Source organism: Hyla sarda, chromosome 9, assembly GCF_029499605.1.
Source record: "Hyla sarda isolate aHylSar1 chromosome 9, aHylSar1.hap1, whole genome shotgun sequence".
NCBI lineage: Eukaryota > Metazoa > Chordata > Amphibia > Anura > Hylidae > Hyla > Hyla sarda.
In genome coordinates, this window is record NC_079197.1 from 30,131,959 (window position 1) to 30,148,310 (window position 16,352).

General features: G+C 41.7%; 1 protein-coding gene across 1 annotated transcript in view; it reads right to left on the reverse strand.

Annotated features, from left to right (window-relative positions):
• MAPKAP1 (MAPK associated protein 1) overlaps positions 1 to 16,352 on the reverse strand; it is a 198,332-nt gene that overhangs the window by 61,786 nt on the left and 120,194 nt on the right. The window lies entirely within an intron of this gene.

Sequence of the window (16,352 nt, forward strand, 5' to 3'; positions counted from 1 at the left end):
GTGTCCAAAGGAGCAGCAAACCCTGACACAGGTAAAGAGTAGTACAGAACATGTAGTACCTCCCTGTACTGTAGGGGGCGCTACCAGACACCCAGTCAGTGCATGCACTTCAGTAATACAGGGGTTTACCAGTTAAATGTCCATTCTGATTTGTCAGATCTTTCAGCCATTGAAACGTTTCAGGCCATTGTCAGTTTAGTGATCACTGTATTATACTCTGCTCTTCCATAATCCACAACACAACTAAGTTTCAGGGGAAGATTTTAAACTCTCAACAGAACTTAAAGGGGTATTCCAGGAAAAAACTTATAGATTAACTGGCTCAAGAAAGGTAAATTACTTCTATTAAAAAATCTTAAACCTTCCAATAATTATCAGCTGCTGAAGTTGACTTGTTCTTTTCTCTCTGGCCTTAGTGCTCTCTGCTGACATCTCTGCTTGTCTCGGGAACTGCACAGAGTAGAAAAGGTTTGCTATGGGGATTTGCTTCTACTCTGTACAGTTCCCGAGACAGATGTCATCAGAGAGCACTTAGACAGAAAAGAACAACTCAACTTCAGAAGCTGATAAGTACTGAAAGGATTAAGATTTTTTAATAGAAATAATTTACAAATCTGTTTAAACTTTCTTGAGCCAGTTGATTTTATATATATATATATATATATATATATATATATATATATATATATAAAAGTTTTTTCCTGGATAACCCCTTTAATGGTGGAAACTCTGCAACACCTCAGAGACCAACTCACGTCATGAATTGAAAATGCTGTGACACGCTGTGAATTTCTGCTCGGACACTTTCTGCGGGGCACGGAAGAGATTTGTTGTACTTTGCTGCTACTGAATTCGCTGTACATTTTCCATCTGCAAATCCAGAAGGAACATTCCTAGCAATTTCACTATGTGTGAATGCACCCTTATGATTCCCATTACATTCTGTTGTCCCTACAGACATAGAATTGTTGGCCGGCTGAATAAAAACTAGCGTGATTTGTCTGCAGAAAACGCTATATAAGTTATAGTTTTAAGATTTTTCCTAATCCAGTCCTAAATTCTATTCACTAAAGCACAGATTCATCACTCTCCCGATTGCTGTTCATTCTGATCTTCCTGTGATACAGCTGACTGTTCCTTATATAAAAGTTTCTAGACAGATTTCGCATCTCATCAACACTTTTTCTATGGCTCCCTGGAAAACTGAACAAAAAACAGTTCAGGGACTGGTTGGCATTGCATGCAGTATTGTGAATTTAAAGGGGTACTCCGGCCCTAAGACCTCTTTATCCCCTATCCCCGCGATCTCAGCTGCAGCACCCCAGACATTCTGTGCCGGATGACTGGCCATGCGGGCAGAGGCTTGTGACGTCAAGGCCACGCCCCACTCGTGACGTTACGGCCATGCCCCCTCAATGCAAGTCTATGGGAGGGGGCGTGACGGCCATCACGCCCCCTCCCATAAGCTTGCATTGAGGAGGCGGGGCGTGACATCACAAGGGGGCGGAGACGTGACGTCACGATACTCCGGCCCCATGGTCGTGAGTCTTCAGACACTGAGCGATTATCACTTCGTCCAGCTAAGACAGGTGGGTGCTGCATGAGAGATTGCGGGGGTCCCCTGCGATCACACATCTTAACCCCTATCTTATAGGGGATAAGATGTCTTAGGGCTGGAGTACCCCTTTAAAAACAAACTCTTAAATTTGCATTGACTTGACACTCTCTCATTGCTGAATGACAATATCTTGTAGTCGCTCTTGTACGCTATTGCATCTATGTAAGCCTAGTCCACTGTTTCCCAACCAGGGTGCCTCCAGCTGTTGCAAAACTACAACTCCCAGCATGCCCGGACAGCCTAAGGCTGTCCGGGCATGCTGGGAGTTGTAGTTTTGCAACAGCTGGAGGCACCCTGGTTGGGAAACAGTGGCCTAGTCTATGTTCCACAACTGATGTAGCAGCAAGCAGCACCACCTCACGCCATACCACCTTCAGTCTCGCAGCTACAGGCGGTATGTATAAAGCTGTGCTTGAATGCCAGGCCTGCACTATCTGTCTCAATTCACTTCACGCCATCTGTTCTATGCATAATATATGATCGCAAACCAGATTTTTATTATATATTGTAAACATCATTGGATTTATATGGTTTTTAATAACCACAGCACTTCCAATTTATGTATCAATGAATGCACTCACTATAGTCACTGTAGCAGAGATGACTAGAAGAGGGGCAATATTTACAATTACCACCACTATATTTGAAGCCTTTTTTTCCCCCTAGATTTCAATGAAATCTCACAATTTTGTGGTCATTTATTAACTAGTTAGTGTGTCAGCATTCCACCTAATATAGGAAAATCACTGTGGGTTAAAGAGGTTTACTGCTTCCAACACGTTAACATATTCCCCTACAGGGTCATGAACTCACAAAGTAATTGCTCTAAATGTAAAGTCCACCAGCAGCTGGGAAATCACGATGAAGAATTTAAAGGGGTATTTCGGCTTTATATATAAGATGTATGATTGCAGGGTCCTGCCGCAGGGGATCCCCATGATCTCGGTGTAACCCCGGCGTTCTGTGCTGGGTGCTGCCTTCGAGACGGGGACGTGATGTCAAGGCCACACCTCCTAGGGACATCACGCCCGCTCCCATAGACATGAATGGAGGGGCGTGGCGTGACGTCACGTCCCCGTCTCGGAGGCAGCACAGAATGCCGGGGGCTGCACCGAGATCACGGGGTCCCCAGCGGTGTAACCCCTGTGATCATATATCTTATCCCCTATGCTTTGGATAGGGGATAAGTTGTATAAAGCCGGAATACCCCTTTAAATTCTTCACTACTCGAGTAAAGTCCTTTAATACTCTTTTAAGCGATCAGTTATAACAGTTTCCCTAAAGGCTCAGGCAGATATGTAAATGATTACCGGTGTGGTCCGATAGATAACATGCTTTTCCTGTTGTCATATAGACTGTCAGAGGCTACTTTTAGGTAGTGTACCACCTGGTGTGATCACTGACTGCTAGACATACATGTACGACACACTTAAAAAGGATTTTACCTAGTTGACAGACTTTGAGAGGGGTGTGCATCATTGGACTGAAACAAGCAGGATGGTTGTTTCAATTATTTGGCAGCTTTCTCATCTGTTCTGACCAAACTGTTAGGAGTTGTTGGGAGCAGTGGTTACATAAGGGCACACATGGCGAACAGACTCCAAGCGGTCCAAACCACCAGTGGAGACGATGATCATTTCATCAGCTGACAAGCATGAGCAGGTCCCACAGTTTCCATGTCCACCATCCAGACACAGATGGTACCTTCATTACACACTCCTGTTTCTGATTGGTCCATTTCCAGGATTTTAGCAAAAGTAATCTGGTGTTGCGGTGCCCATTACAGCAAGGGTTTCCCAAGAATGTTTCTGCCCAATTGCAACACTTTCTTAAACTGCCCGGATTTAGCATAAGATTTATTGCCATTGAAGCATTTCTTGCAAACCAGCTTCAGCAACCTATGAGGGTGCAGGATCTACAGGCCCAGCTACAACATCTATGGGCAAATCTATGGGCCATGCGAAACCTGTACAGTGGGGATCAAAAGTTTGGGCACCCCAGGTAAAAATTTGTATTAATGTGCATAAAGACGCCAAGGAAAGAGGGAAAAATCTTCAAAAGGCATCAAATTACAGATTAGACATTCTTATAATATGTAAACAAAAGTAAGATTTTATTTCCATTTCCACTTTCAAAATAACAGAAAAAAAAAAATGGCATCTGCAAAAGTTTGGGCACCCTGCAGAATTTATAGCATGCACTGCCCCCTTTGCAAAGCTAAAACCTGCCAGTGTCATGGATTGTTCTCAATCATCATCTGGGAAGACCAGGTGATGTCAATCTCAAAGGTTTTAAATGCCCAGACTCATCTGACATTGCCCCAACAATTAGCCCCATGGGTTCTTCTAAGCAGTTGTCTAGAAATCTAGATAAAATAGTTGATGCTCACAAAGCTGGAGAAGGCTATAAGAAGATAGCAAAACATTTTCAGATGTCAATATCCTCTGTTCGGAATGTAAGAAATGGCAGTCATCAGAAACAGTGGAAGTTAAAGCAATATCTGGAAGACCAAGAAAAATATCAGACAGAACAGCTCGCAGGATTGTGAGAAAAACTATTCAAAACCCCACATTTGACTTCACAATCCCTCCACAAAGATCTGGCAAACACTGGAGTTGTGGTACACTATTCCACTATAAAGAGATACTTGTACAAATATGGTCTTCATGGAAGAGTCATCAGAAGAAAACCTCTTTTACGTCCTCATCACAAAAATCAGCGTTTGAACTTTGCAAATGAACATATAGACAAGCCTGATGCATTTGGAAACAAGTTCTGTGGACCGATGAGGTTAAAATTGAACTTTTTGGCTGGAATGAGCAAAGGTACGTTTGGAGAAGAATGGGAACAGAATTTAATGAAAATAACCTCTGTCCAACTGTTAAGCATGGGGGTGAATCAACCATGCTTTAGGGATGTATTGCAGCCAGTGGCACAGGGAACATCTCATGAGTAGAAGGAAAAATGGATTCAATAAAATTTCAGCAAATTTTGGATGCCAACTTGATGCCATTTGTGAAAAAGCTGAAGTTAAAGAGAGGATGGCTTCTACAAATGGATAACGATCCTAAACACACCTCGAAATCCCCGGGGAATTACATCAAGAGGCGTAAACTGAAGGTTTTGCCATGGTCTTCACAATCTCCTGACCTCAACATAATTGAAAATCTATGGATAGACCTTAAAAGAGCAGTGCGTGACAGACAGCCCAGAAATCTCAAAGAACTGGAAAACTTTTGTAAGGAAGAATGGGCAAAGATACCTCAAAAAAGAATTGAAAGATTCTTGGCTGGCTACAAAAAGCATTTACAAGCTGTGATACTTGTCAAAGGGGGCAGTACAAGATATTAACTCTGCAGGGTGCCCAAACTTTTGCAGACGCCATTTTTTGTTTTCTGTTATTTTGAAAGTGTAAATGATGGAAATAAAATCTAACTTTTGTTGACGTATTATAAGAATGTCTAATCTGTAATCTGTCTCTTCAGTACACTATTCTGTAATTTGATGCCTTTTGGAGATTATTCCATCTTTCCTTGGCTTCTTTATGCACATTAATAAAATTTTTTACCTGGGGTGCCCAAACTTTTGATCCCCCCTGTAGGCTTCCATCCTCTAATATTTAGCATCTTGTATCCAGGCTAGAGGTACCCAGCAGGGTACTAGAGCCTACTTTCAATTGCACAGTTTCCCCCAATAAACAGCCTTTCCCTCTTATATCGTAATCACTTTCATATATCATCATTACATTCACACATACAAAGTCCCATTCAATTCCAACTACTCCTCCTTCATGGCAAAATATAGGAGCATGGCAAAGGGCAGTCGTTGTGTCCATCAACATCCAGCATCAGCTTCCATATTCACAAGATATAGGCGCCCACTGTTTGCACTGGACGGATAGAAAATGAACACTTTTAAAGTAAGAACAGATGGAAGGGGTTAATCTCAAAGCCTGTAGGGAGTTCCTACTTTGCAGCATTTATTGCTAGAGCTGAACTGGGGTCTCCCTGTGACACCACGCAGAGGACCGCAGGCCTCCTGTACCCTTTACAGAGACCTTAAAAATGTCAGCGGTCCGAGAGGAAACAAGTTTGTTTATGTGGCAGCGGGAGGCGTTTATGTGAAGCAGTAATACGGCACTCAGGAGAGAGCCAGGCGCAATGATTGATCTACTGCACAAGCACGCCTTGTTCTGGGTCACAAGCAGATTTAGCTATGGGCTCATACAGCCAAGGTCCAAACTGCTGGCTGGCCATCGACAAAGAGCACATACTGTACTGTATGCTGCAGCTTAACACCAACATTGCTATTAAATGACTGCTCTGATGGAGGTTTTCATAGTCTGCACATAAAAGAGTGCTGAGTTCAAATACAATGGAGGGGACAATTTATTTACCTTCATTATTAAAGGGGTACTCCGGTGGAAAATGTTTTTTTTTTTTTGATCAATTGGTGGCAGAATGTTATATAGATTTGTAAATTTTAATTAAAAATCTTAATCCTTCCAGTACTTATCAGCTGCTGTATGCTCTAGAAGAAGTTATTTTCTTTTTGAATTTATTTTCTGTCTTACCACAGTGCTCTCTGTCTCTCTCTCTCTACTGACACCTCTATCCATGTCAGGAACTGTGCAGAGCAGGATAGGTTTGCTATGGGGATTTTGGACAGTTCCTAACATGGACAGAGGTGTCAGCAGAGAGCACTGTGGTCAGACAGAAAGGAAATTAAAAAAGAAAAGAACTTCCTGCGGAGAGTACACACAGCTGATAATTACTGGAAGAATTAAGATCTTTAAATAGAAGTAATTTACAAATCTGTGTCCAGTTGATTTCATAAAAAAGGTTTTCCCCCGGAATACCCCTTTAAAGTGACCACTGAAACACATTTGCATCCTTACACATAATAATAATATTTTTATTTATATAGCGCCTACAGATTCCGCAGCGCTTTCAAGTGAGACAGCTCAGACTGGAGTATGGTGGTGAATAGAAAGGTGTCTGGCAGCTCCTGGGCCCCAACATAAAATCTGTAAAGCACCCCTTCCAGTACAGTGCAGTGTATTTGAACAGTTTTCAGACCCTTTCATTTTTTTCACATTTTGTTATATTGCAGCCCTGTGAGAAAACCATCATTTTACACTCAGGACTTATGTGAAGCCCCTTTGGCAGTGATTCCAGCCTCCAGTCTTCTTTGGTATAATGCCACAAGATTTGCACACCTGGATTTTGGGATTTCTTCTCTGTAGATCCTCTCAGGGTATGTGAGATTTGATGGGCCCCATTGGTGGTGGCCATTTTCAGGTCTCTCCAGAGATATTTGATTGGGTTCAAGTCAGGGCAATGGCTGGGCCACTCAAGGACATTCACAGAGTTGTCCCCAAGCCAATCCTGTGTTGTCTTGGCTGTATGGCATTGGGGGATATTTTTCAAAACCTGTGAAGAGGAAAAGTTGCCCATAGCAACCAATCATATCACTTCTTCTATTTTTCAGAGGCCTTTCAAAATTGAACAAAGCAATCTGATTGGCTGCTTTGGGCAACTGGTCAGTTTTTAATCTCGGACCAATTACATAGTTTGGTGGGACAGCCAACTCATGAAAGAGACCTGGTGATTTTAAATTTCTTCCATTTAAGAATTATGGTGGCCACTGTGCTCCTGAAACTTTTAGTACAGACTCGAGATTTGTACCTCCACCCAATCCTGTCTCTCAGCTGTACAGGTATTTTTTCCCCCTCATGGCTTGGTTTTTGCTCTGATAGGCATTATCAGCTGTGAAACCTTATATACTTAGCAATCCAACAGAGAGAATTGAATAGAAAACGCAGCACTCACCGTGATTCATGCAAGTAAAATCAGCTTCTTTATTCAAAGACGGTACATCGGCTTGGATGTGCGGGGGAGCAGGTATTCAGGTGTGCAGGGGGGAAGGAGATAGGCGACGGACCGTATCATGCACGTAGCCAAAATGTTTTGGCCTGACGAAGTGCTACGTGCACAATACGGTCCGTCGCCTATCTCCTTCCCCCCTCCTTCAATTCTCTCTGTTGGATTGCTTCTATCCTATTCCACGCCATTGCACCCGGGAATGTGTTTGAGCGGCCATTAACGCTTTCCTAGTACTCGGACTCCATTACTATAACACGTGCGATACACCCATTAGTGGTGCCGGTAGCACCTTCTATAGCTTCCTTATATACTTAGGGCTGTGTCTTTCCAAATCCTGTCCAATCAGCTAAATTTACCCAGGTGACCCAAATCAAAGTCATCTCAGAGATGATCAAGAGAAATAGGAGACCCCAGGGGCTAAATTTCAAGTGTCATAGCAAATGGTCTGAATACTTAAGTACATACAAAATTAAATTTTCTAATATCCTGTTTTCACAATTATAGGGTTTGAGTGAAGACTGATGGAGGAAACTTGATTTTTTTTTCTTTTTAAGCACAAGCCCTCAACATAACATAACGTAAAAAAGTAAAAGGGTCCGAATGCCCTGTATGTGCAATTTACAAAACTGGCATATTTTTTTTGTGAAAGAGTGGCTTTTGGATCCCTCAGGTACCAGGACATGGGTTCAGTTGCTACTTTTGTATAGGACTCTACTACTTACCTTTGAGCCCTGTTCCTCAATTAGTCACCTTCCCCACTGACTTGCCTCTGTTCTCACAGAACCTGGTCCTGGCATCAATGTTGGCAGGAGAAATTGGGCACTCATCCAATGAGTGGATGGGTGGATCAGATGAGCAAACGATCAGCTGACAGAAATTTGAGGAGTATGACTACTGTTAGCTTGTTGTTTGGACACATTAAAGGGGTACTACGGTACTGAACAACTTATCCCCTATCCACAGGATATAGGATAAGTGTCTGACCACAGGGGTCTGACCACTGGGACCCCCCCACGATCTCCTGCCCGAAGCCCTGGCTATCCCCATGCACAGAGTGGTCACCACTCTGTGGACCGACCTATGTTGCCCACCGCACGAGGTGGTGGCTGACACGTCTACTAGGCATCTTTATTGGAAAGCCAGAGATACAGAACTCGTGTATTTCCAGCTCTCTCATAGATATGCATGGAGGGGGCATGTCAACCACCGCTCCGTGCATGGGAATAGCCTAACATAAATCCCCTATGCCGTGGATAGGGGATAAGTTGTTCAGTACCATAGTACCCCTTTAAATAATGCTCTAAAAAAAGCCTGTGCCATAGAGACAATATATAAGCATACAGGGATATGCTAATACATTATAAAACAAAAGTATTACATAGTAATCCATTTAAAATAGGAAGAACAGGATTTGCAGTAGACCCATGAGTCCAGCAATGTAGACGTAAAAGAAAATTGATATTACAAGTATGTTGAACATTTCAACCCCCAACCAATATGCCAAAATGATAAAATCCCTTTACTCTATTTAAAAACTCCTTTACTCTATTAAAAAAAAGATTACGAAAATAAAGACACGTAGATATTGCTTTTCATGGGTTATCAGTTTCAGTTTTCTTCTGCACATAAGCAAGCCATAGGCTTGGCACGTACAGCAGTAAAATAAAGACAACGGTTCAGGAATAAACACGGTCAAATATAGAAGAGAAAAAAAAAGCTCAAACCGGTAAAAAAAAAGTGGGGTGTCTGGGCTATAAATACATGTGGTCTGCTGTCAGGTATCAGACTGGAAAATCCAGGCCGTCACTTCTCGTTTAGAGGAAAAAGTTATCCTTTCAGTCAAGGATTAAAAAAGGGAAGAAAAGGCCCAGTGTAACTTTTATCTGCGATAGTGATGTCTATAAACTCTATCTCTCTTTTCTGCTGACAAGCTGTGGCTGAGATAAGATTGGAAGCGAGGCTCCCTTTGCTGGGATAAATAAATAATCAATAGTCATCTAAATGGAAATGAGGAACAGCGCCCCCCCCTCACACCACCACCTTCTGATAACAGGACCCCTTATCAAGGATCCAATTTTTCAGGCCTGGGCCTTATCAACATCACTCAGCTCTAAGGTAATGTGCTGGAGGGAAGGGGGGAAAATCCTGCTGCTAAATTGAAGCAATTGAATGAGATCAGTTTAGTGAGGTGTTGGTTACCCGCAGTTCAAATGTTTAGAAATGCAATTTTGCTCCCATTATGTAGCAGTGGAGGTGAGGGATACGCAGGGAAATGCTCGGGGCATTAATGTGACAGCAACTTAACTCTGGCGCAGCCGGGGCAGCGCTCCTGAATTCAGTGGGACAATACCTGGACTATAACCAACAATACCTGCTCCAAAACGCCCCATGGACACCACGGACACAGAGCTATATAGGAAATTACCGGACGAAGGAGAAGTTGTAAAATCAATCTATTTATGTTCTTTCTTATTAGTTTGCAATATCAAGTAATCATCAAAAAATAAATAAAAAAAAGAATGAGGCATTTTATACAGGAATGATTTATGGAATTGCCAAATAGTAAATGGAATAGTAAAAGCAACGGTGCACAGAGCCTAAATATCAGGAACCCTTTAGATTAGTGGGGTTGGCCAATTCAGCAATACTGGTTACTAACTGGCATTTGAATCCGCCAACTTTGGCAGGATTGGCCAACGGACCAAGGTGTTTGCCCGCCTCCTGACTCTCACTGGCACATTGAATTTAAACTGCCCAACCGGATTGTTCTCAGAGCAGCAGCTTACACATCTTTTTTCCATAGAGAACACATAAACAATCACCAAAGCCAAATATTCACGTGTATTGGGAGACTGTTAGCAAACACAGAATGTTTATGACCACCTTTATAGGATGTTGGCTCTCCATATATGTCTTAGTTAAAACTTGCATTAAATAAATGTGAAAGCATCTTTTCTTACATACTATGTGTTGTGCTTTTTTACTATTATTCCCCCTAAAATTGTATGAATAAACAGACATGCCCCAATGACAAGGAGGAATAACAGAATGAACAGAATTTATTGAAAAGGATAACAGAAAAAAAAAAAAAGGGGGGGGGAGAGGGGAGGGGGTTCAATCTCAAGCTCATTATGGCAGCTTCAACTATAGGGTCCAATAAAGTCTATGGAGCCAGTTTCCTGCAAAGAGTCAGAGCAAGCACCAAACTGTAATGGAGCACTTTTGACAGGTTCATATGACACATCAAAAGTTTTTCTAAATTCCAGTAACGTTTTAAGTTAGAGTGTAAAGCCAAAGTTTCACGCCCACGTGAACTTCACAAGGCCTATTAATTAGAAAAGGGAGGGAGAAGGGGGAGGAGCATGTGAGCGGCGTGTGCATGAGACGCTGCTCTAACCACCCGGCCAGCTAACCGATAATCCCATGAAGCGGATGAGTACCAGATGGGGAAGACGCTGGTGTGATGCTTACTGCGGCCGTTGTGGAAGCCTTGGAGTGGTGAGAGGAGTCCCGACGGGTGAGAGGATTGAAGTAACACATGTTTTGCTATACACATGTTTATTTCTTTTGTGTATATAAGAACTAAGCCAAAAAAAGGGAGGAAAAAAAGCAAATTCAACATAATGTCACACCAAACTCCAAATCTGGGCTCGACAATATTATTGCACCCTTTCAAAATTGTGGAAAAATAATATTGTTTCAAGCATGTGATGCTCCTTTAAACTCACCTGGGGCAAGTAACAGGTGTGGGCAATATAAAAATTACACCCAAAAGCCGATAAAAAGGAGAGAAGTTCACTTAATCTTTGCATTTGCATTGTGTGTGTGCCACACTAAGCTTGGACAAAAGAAAGAGGACTGTCTGGAAAAGTCTGAGGACATGAGAACTAAAATTGTGGAAAAATATAAACAATCTCAAGGTTACAAGTCCATCTCCAGAGATCTAGATTTGCCTTTGTCCACAGTGCGCAACATTATCAAGAAGTTTGCAACCCATGGCACTGTAGCTAATCTCCCTGGGCGTGGACGGAAGAGAAAAATTTATGAAAGGTGTCAACACAGGATATTCCGAATGGTGGATTAGCAGTCCCAAACAAGTTCCAAAAGATATTCAAGCTGTCCTGCAGGCTCAGGGAACATCAGCGTTAGCGCGTACTATCCATCAACATTTAAATGAAATGAAACGCTATGGCAGGAGACCCAGGAGGACCCCACTGCTGACACAGATACATAAAAAAAGCAAGACATTTTGCCAAAATGAACTTGAGTAAGCCAAAATCCTTCTGGGAAAACATCTTGTGGACAAATGAGACCAAGATAGAGCTTTTGGTAAAGCACATCATTCTACCGTTTACCGAAAATGGAATGAGGCCTACAAAGAAAAGAACACAGTACCTACAGTGAAATATGGTGGAGGGTCAATGATGTTTTGGGGTTGTCTTGCTGCCTCTGGCACTGGGTGCCTTGAATGTGTACAAGGCATCATGAAATCTGAGGATTACCAAAGGATTTTGGGTCGCACTGTACAGGCCAGTGTCAGAAAGCTGGGTTTGCGTCCGAGATCTTGGGTCTTCCAGCAGGACAATGACCCCAAACATCTGTAAAAAGCACCCAGAAATGGATGGCAACAAAGCGCTGGAGAATTCTGAAGTGTCCAGCAATGAGTCCAGATCTAAATCTCATTGAACACCTGTGGAGGGATCTTCAAATTGCTGTTAGGAAAAGGTGCCTTCCAATAAGAGAGACCTGGAGCAGTTTGCAAAGGAAGAGTGGTCCAACATTCCGGCTGAGAGGTGTAAGAAGCTTATTGATGGTTATAGGAAGCGACTGATTACAGTAATTTTTTTTCAAAGAGTGTGCAACCAAATATTAAGTTAAGGGTGACAATAATTTTAACCAGACCATTTTTGGAGATTGGTGTGACATTATGTCCAATTTGCTTTTTTCCTCCCTTTTTTGGTTTAGTTCCAATACACACAAAGGTAATAAACATGTGTATAGCAAAACGTGTTACTGCAATCCTTTTCTGTGAGAAATACTTCATTTTCTAGAAAAATTTCAGGGGTGCCAACATTTACTGCCATGACTGTAAAGCTGCAACTAACTGCTGAACACCAGAATTGATCCATTGCAAAGATTAACTAGCTGCTTTGTTTGGAGACTCTCTTCACTAATAACTTTGGTGTACTAATATCAACTTTTGGCTATACATCTAACATCTATATAAAAGCTGCAACTAACTGCTGAACTACAGGATGGACCATTTATATGGATACACCTTAATAAAATGGGAATGGTTGGTGATATTAACTTCCTGTTTGTGGCACATTAGTATATGTGAGGGGGGAAACTTTTCAAGATGGGTGGTGAACATGGTGGCCATTTTGAAGTCAGACATTTTGAATCCAACTTTTGTTTGACACATCAAACTTATTGGGAATTTCACAAGAAAAACAATGATGTGCTTGGTTTTAACGTAACTTTATTCTTTCATGAGTTATTTACAAGTTTCTGATCACTTATAAAATGTGTTCAATGTGCTGCCCATTGTGTTGGATTGTCAATGCAACCCTCTTCTTCCACTCTTCACACACAACACCGCAGGAGAAATGCTAGCGCAGGCTTCCAGTATCCGTAGTTTCAAGTGCTGCACATCTCGTATCTTCACAGCATAGACAATTGCCTTTAGATGACCCCAAAGATAAAAGTCTAAGGGGGTCAGATCGGGAGAACTTGGGGGCCATTCAACTGGCCCATGACGACCAATCCACTTTCCAGGAAACTGTTCATCTAGGAATGCTCGGACCTGACACCCATAATGTCACCCATCTTGCTGGAAAAACTCAGGGAACGTGCCAGCTTCAGTGCATAAAGAGGGAAACACATCATCATGTAGCAATTTCGCATATCCAGCGGCCTTGAGGTTTCCATTGATGAAGAATGGCCCACTATCTTTGTACCCCATATACCATACCATACCATCAATGTTTGTGTTCCAACAGTCTTGGAGGGATCTATCCAATGTGGGTTAGGGTCAGACCAATAGCGGTGGTTTTGTTTGTTAACTTCACCATTCACATAAAAGTTTCCCTCATCACTGAACAAAGTCTTCTGCGTAAACTGAGGGTCCTGTTCCAATTTTAGTTTTGCCCATTCTGCAGCACCTGTAACTACGGATACTGGAAGCCTGTGCTAGCATTTCTCCTGCGGTGTTGCTATCAGTGTGTGAAGAGTGGGAGAAGAGGGTTGCATTGACAATCCAACACAATGGGCAGCACATTGAACACATTTTATAAGTGGTCAGAAACTTGTAAATAACTCATGAAATAATTTGCATTAAAACCAAGCACATCATTGTTTTTCTTGTGAAATTCCAAATAAGTTTGATGTGTCACATGACCCTCTTCCTATTGAAAAAAATAAAAGTTGGATTCAAAATGTCTGATTTCAAAATGGCCGCCATGGTCACCACCCATCTTGAAAAGTTTCCCCCCTTACAAATACTAATGTGCCACAAACAGGAAGTTAATATCACCAACCATTCCCATTTTATTAAGGTGTATCCATATAAATGGCCCACCCTGTATAATGGATATACTGCAAAGATCAATTGCTTTATTTTTTTTAATTTTTTTTTTTGTGCTCTAATATCCATTAACAGATTCCGGTGCTACGTATACAAGAATTCCTTACTAAATATTGAGATACTGTGCCACTAGGGACCTGGATTGTTGAACTTTACCCCGGTTCCTGAATACTTAACATATGATTTGTACAATCTGGCAATGTTAGATGGTAACCGAGGTTAACTGTAGTGTTGCTGAGGTAAAATAATGGTGGGGTCATACGGGTTAACCTGTTAGGGTGGTTACCGTAGGTGGAAAGGTAAGGGTGAGACTGAAAAGCCGGATTTGGAGGAAAGAACAATGCCCCCCCTTCCCATTGTTCTTTCCTCCAAATCCGGCAGTAAAAACAGTAGTGGAAAATTCTGAGGAGGAGATAGGAGAAGAAAGTCAGGAGGAAGAAGTAATTAAAGTAATGCTCGATAAAATATATGAGGGTGTAGAAAAAAGCAAACAAAGCAATAAGAGAGGTTCAAAGCCAGATAGGAGAGGTAAGACAGGATACTGTAATACTAAGACAGGATTTCCAGAAGATTAGAGAAAGGCTGAATGAGGTGGAAGAGAAAGCCAAAGGGATGGAACACAAGGTAGATGAGACAGAGAGAGAGGTGGGCAAATTGTCAAGGATGTGTCAGGAACTGAGCACCAAAGTGAGAGATCTAGAAGATAGAAGAAGACGATCAAACATAAGAATAGATGGGATCCCAGAAAAAACGTAAGGAGAAGAGTGTCGAGGGTTTGTAAGGAACTGCATATTAAAAAATAGTGATAAACAAGGCTCCAGTCTATTCGAAATAGAGAGGGTGCGCAGGGTACCATCAAAACCTCCTCCACCATGTGCCCATCCAAGAACAATTTTAGCTAGGCTACTATCACTGGCAGATAGGGATGTGATCTTGAAGGTAGCTAGAGGAGTAGATAAAGAAATTGATGGTAATAAAATAATGTTGTATCCAGACTATTCGAGGGCAAAGCAGCAGGTGAGGTAAAAAAATTTACAAGCTAAAAAGAGGTTAAGAGAAGCAAACATCAGGTACTCGTTATTATTACCGGCCAAATTCAGAGTGGTATACAAAGATAGGTCATGTTTTTTTGCCTCAGTAGAGGAAATAATGAACGGGTGGAAAAGGAAGGGCTTAAGTAAATGTAATAAGCTAATCTCCCTTGTAAATAAATATTGACATGTAGCTATGTTACGTTGATGGGAGAAATGGATAACATGGCAGGCCAGTTGGGGAGCTCAAGAAAGAGGAATTGTCGAAAAATTCTTACGACAATTTCAAAAGGAAGGGGGAGGGGTAGGGATGGCAGAAGGGGGTGATTTTTTTTTTCTAGTCTCTCTCCTAATACTTGAAAGAGGGTATTAATATGGAACGTAAGGGGGTTGGCGAAAAGAGTGAGGCGGACGGCGGTCTATAAAGTGATAGATAAGCATCTACCAGGTATTATTTGTCTATTAGAGACACATTTAACAAAAGGATAAAACCCAGATTCTACAGAGAAAATGGATTGCAAAGCAATTTCACTCAACACATACCTGTTACTCTAGAGGGGTAAGTGTTTTAATACATAAAGGGCTGAAAGTAGAAGTGTTGAATTCAAAAGTAGACAAAGAAGGAAGATATATATTCCTGGTATTGAATTGGGAGGGAAGCTGTTAACCTTCTGTAAGGAAAAAATTGTGAGGATGAAGAAAAAAAGCTAAGTTAGAAGAAGAAGAGGTGAGAAGGGAAGTAGAAGAAGCAGAACAGCATTTTGTGGAAACAGGATTGGAAAAGGATAGAAGAGAGTGGGAGGAGGCAATAGGAAGGTATAAAGAGTTACTAGCAGCAAAGGCTAAAAAAAAGCAATATTCCAGTTTGAGCAGAAGAGATATTTAGAGGGGGTAAAGCCGGGAAGATGGTTGGCCAAGCTTATAAAAGTAGAAAAAAAAGATGAAACGTTGTTAGCAGCTATCAAGCATAAAGGGGGGTGGATTGTAATAGAACAGGAAGAAATTACTAAGGTGTTTTTTGATTTCTATAAAGAGTTATACATCTCATAGTTGACAGTAGAACAAGATGACATACAAAGATATGTTGATGAATGTAAATTACCAAAACTAAGAAAGGAACCTGAGATATTGGAGGGAGAAATTTTAGAAAGTGAGGTGTGGAAGGTGGTAAAGGAAGCACCTAGATCAAAAGCCCCATGCCCAGATGGGTTACCATTCGAACTGTATGAAAA